This window comes from Tachyglossus aculeatus, unplaced genomic scaffold, assembly GCF_015852505.1.
Source record: "Tachyglossus aculeatus isolate mTacAcu1 unplaced genomic scaffold, mTacAcu1.pri scaffold_193_arrow_ctg1, whole genome shotgun sequence".
Taxonomy (NCBI): domain Eukaryota; kingdom Metazoa; phylum Chordata; class Mammalia; order Monotremata; family Tachyglossidae; genus Tachyglossus; species Tachyglossus aculeatus.
This window is the reverse complement of record NW_024044909.1, coordinates 9,463-14,193: the sequence shown is the minus strand read 5'-3', so window position 1 is coordinate 14,193 and position 4,731 is coordinate 9,463.

The window sequence follows — 4,731 nt, the reverse complement described above, 5'->3', positions numbered from 1 at the left end:
TAAATCTCCAACTCTTGCTCCTGCAGTATTTATAGAAGCCCATCTCCTTCCTGAAGAGTACAGAATAACCCTCCCACTTTGAGCAGAGAAAACTCCTGATGCCTTCGTTCCATCCTTATTCCCAGAGGATGCCAAACATTTGACCTCGTGGCTAGTAGATGGGGTCACTTTTCCAATGGTGATGGGAAGGCGAGGAAATGAGCATGGTTTGGCGAGGTGCGTGAAAGCCTGGAACAGGGTAACAGGTGGAAAATTCTACGAGTACTAGGGAAGTAAGGATCTCTCAGGGTCGCCTTGGTCTGTTTCCTTCCCGTTGTGGGTTTCAGATTCTCAATTCAATGACGACTACATGTGTCACCAAGCTGTCAGCAAAATCTGCTGCTCTCAGTTCCGCAACATTGCCAAGATCCGCCCTTTCCTTTCCATCCATACCGCTACTCTGCTCGTTCAAGCTCTCATCCTATCCCGTCTGGACTATTGCATCAGCCTTCTCTCTGATCTCCCATCATCGTGTCTCTCCCCACTTCAATCCATACTTCATGCTGCTGCCCGGATTGTCTTTGTCCAGAAACGCTCTGGGCATGTTACTCCCCTCCTCAAAAATCTCTGGTGGCTACCAATCAATCTGCGCATCAGGCAGAGACTCCTCACCCTCGGCTTCAAGGCTCTCCATCACCTCGCCCCCTCCTACCTCACCTCCCTTCTCTCCTTCTACAGCCCACCCCGCACCCTCCGCTCCTCTGCCGCTAATCTCCTCACCGTACCTCGTTCTCGCCTGTCCCGCCATCGACCCCCGGCCCACGTCATCCCCCGGGCCTGGAATGCCCTCCCTCTGCCCATCCGCCAAGCTAGCTCTCTTCCTCCCTTCAAGGCCCTACTGAGAGCTCACCTCCTCCAGGAGGCCTTCCCAGACTGAGCCCCTTCCTTCCTCTCCCCCTCGTCCCCCTTTCCATCCCCCCATCTTACCCCCTTCCCTTCCCCACAGCACCTGTATATATGTATATATGTTTGTACATATTTATTACTCTATTTATTTATTTATTTATTTATTTTACCTGTCCATATCTATTCTATTTATTTTATTTTGTTAGTATGTTTGGTTTTGTTCTCTGTCTCCCCCTTTTAGACTGTGAGCCCACTGTTGGGTAAGGACTGTCTGCATATGTTGCCAACTTGTACTTCCCAAGCGCTTAGTACAGTGCTCTGCACACAGTAAGCGCTCAACAAATAGATTGATTGTTTGATTGACTACATCCACCTTCCCTCCTTCCCAGAGCCCCGGCTTCCCAGGCCCTGTAATCCCGCCCTGAAGCGGGATCAGAACTGGTAATTTTCAGTCATTCAATCAATCAATCAATGATATTTATTGAAGACTTGTGTTCAGAGAACTTTACGAATTAATTAATTAATGATGGTATTTGTTAAGTGCTTACTATGTGTCAAGCACTGTTCTAACCGCTGGGGTAGTTACAAGGTAATTAGGTTGCCCCACGTGGGGCTCACAGTCTTAATCCCAATTTTATAGATGAGATAACTGAGGCACAGACAGACTGAGAGAAGTTAAGTGACTTGCCCAAAGTCACATGGCTGACATGTGGCGGATTCAGGATTAGAACCCATGACCTCTGACTCCCAAACACGTGTTCTTTCCATTAAGCCATGCAGCTTCTCTCAAGAGCTTGGGATACTTCAACGGAGTTGGAAGAGATGTTACCTGACCACAAGAAGCTTACAGCATAGAGGGAGAGGCAGAAATACATATAAATCCAGAAGTAAACGGATATATGCGTTAGTGCTGTAGTGCGAAAGCTGGGGTAAATCGCAAGTGCTTAAAACGTATGCATCCAAGTATATATGCGACGCAGGAAAGGGAGAGGGAGTAGGGGAAAAGAGGGTTTCACCCGGAAAGGCCTCTGGGGCACGCACACACACACACACACATGCACACACAGAGAGACACCCCCTACCCCTACCCCCAGAACAAAATCCCCAGTCTGATTTTTGTAATCCTTACTGTCCCAAGCAGAGTCCCTTTGATCCAAGGCGGCTCCCTGATAGCTGGTTAGTATCTGAGAACCCCAGCTGCAACACATATCCATATCCTCTAATCTTCAGTAGCTGTGACACCCAGTGGAAAAAGCACGTTTTAGGGGTCAGAGGACCTGAGTTCTAATTCCTACTCCACAATTTACTTCCTGTCTGACCTTGGTTAGTCACTTAATTTCTCTGTGCTTCAGGTCCCTCATCTGAAAAATGGAGATTCAATTCTTGTACTTCTTCCTATTTAGATTAGGATACCCAAGTGTGACCTGATTATCTTTCATCCACCCCAGTGCTAACTACAGTGCTTGGTACACAGTAAAGGACTGATGACATCACTTTTATTATTCACCCAGGGCAGACACGCTAGACTTGTCTCTGGAGGGTCTTCTCCCTTTTCTGGCAGCATCTCCAAGGAATGACGGGGACATGAGCTACTTAACATTCACTGGGTCCTATGCTTATGGCCCCAATCACTCCTTCTCCCTAAAGGCATCTGGCAACCTCAGTTATCCAGGTATTGAGAATTGATGGGTTGGAGGACTGAATTCAGGTGAAACCTTGATATTCTTGGGCTCAGACAAAGGGCACATTTTCCCCCTCTGGCTTAGTAGATACAGCACGGACTTTGGAGTCCGAATCTCATGGGTTCTAATCCCGGCTAGACCACCTATCTGCTGTGTGGTCTTGGACAAGTCTTTTCACTTCTCTCTTGCCTCAGTTACTTCATCTGTAAATTGCGGATGGAACCTATGAGCCCCACGTGGGACAGGGATTGGATCCAGCACGGTTTGCATGTCTCCACCCCTTCGTTTTGTACAGTTTCTGGCACATAGTAAGCGCTTGACAAATGACACAATTATCTTTATGATTATTATGATTATTATTACTACATAAGGCATTCGTGGACCCATGCTCCAAGGGGATAATCTGAACCCATTGTCAACAATCATGTATATATGCTATGCAAGTTCTCATTTTGACCACATTATTAGTAAGTACATTTACGTTTGCCTCCCCATGACAATAGAAGGTCCATGTCAGCAGGAAATGTGTCACCTGTTTGTTGTGTACTTTCCCTCGCGACTAGAGAAGTGCATCAGTCAGAATATATGCTTAGTAAACGTAATCTCTACTCCTTCACGCAGGTTTTCGGTCATAAAGCCTAAGGATCGTGGCTGGGACCATTAGACTCCCTTTGCCCCGCGGGGAGGTGTCAACCATCAACCCATGAAGGCATCTCAAGGACTGGGTCCTGACCCTGCATTGCCCGAAGTCTCGGGCACCGTGCCCGGAGTGGAGGCCTCTAGTAACAACAGGGCTGTCCCTGCCCACCTAGTCAGATGACTGAGTTCATCCTCCTGGGACTCACGGACGACCCGAATTTACAGGCTGTGATTCTCCTCATGGTTAAAGTAGACATACTCCGTGACCTCGCGGGTGATGGAATGAAAAGACTGGCAGTGGGAGGAATGGACAGGATGACGGGTAAATGTGGTGATAGGGGCTCCTGGAAAGGGGAATAACTGTCCTACCTTCTAAGGAAGGACAGTGCTAGTGATGAGTTTCACTGAGACAAGAGGAGAGGCAGGACCCTGGGGATAAAAGCGGGAAATCCCCCGATAGACGCTAAAGCTCTTTGACGGCAGGGATCATGTCTCTTTCTTATGGTACTTGCCTAATACGTGCCAAGCACTGTACTAACCGTTGGGTCAGATACAAAATAATCAGGATGGTCATAGTCCCTGTCCCACCTGGAGAACACAATCTAAGTATGAGGGTGTAGGATTCAATCCACATTTTTTATGGTATTTAACAGTGTCAAACACTGTTCTAAGCGCTGTAGTAGGTACACATTAGTTAGTTTGGACACAATCCCTGTCCTGCCTGGGCTCAGTCTAAGCAGGAGGGAGTACAGGAGAACTGAGGCACAGAGAAGTGAAATTGTCACGCAGCAATGAAATGGCAAAGCCAAGATTAGTACCCAGGTTTTCTGACTCGCAGGCCCGGAATCTTTTCAATCAATCCATCAATCAATCAATCAATCAATCAGTCGTATTTATTGAGCGCTTACTGTGTGCAGAGCGCTGTGCTAAGCCCTTGGGAAGTACAAGTTGGCAACATATGGAGACGGTCCCTACACAACAGTGGGCTCACAGTCTAGAGACAGAGAACAAAACCAAACATGTTAACAAACCTAGGCCATGCTGCTTCCCACATATTGTTTCCATTGTCATCTTCCAAGCTCTCAGTACAGTGCTGGGCCCCGATTGGAAGCTCAGGAAAAATGACTGATGGATTACATAAGAGTAGGTTCCATTCCCAAAGCCTGGGCAATTCAGATTTATTACTCTATTTTACTTGCACGTATTTACTATTCTATTTATTTTATTTTGTGAATATGTTTTGTTTTGTTGTCTGTCTCCCCCTTCTAGACTGTGAGCACGTTGTTGGGTAGGGACCGTCTCTATATGTTGCCAACTTGTACTTCCCAGGCATTTAGTACAGTGCTCAGCACACAGTAAGTGCTCAATAAATACGATTGAATGAATGAATGTATGCATTGTCCCGGTTATACTATACTGCACTGATTTCTTCTCATTTGGGCAGACATTCCAGTCTGTCCTATTTGTACTGCTCCCTAGCTAATCCGTGTTTTAACTCTGGCTCCCACTCTTCGGAAATCATCTC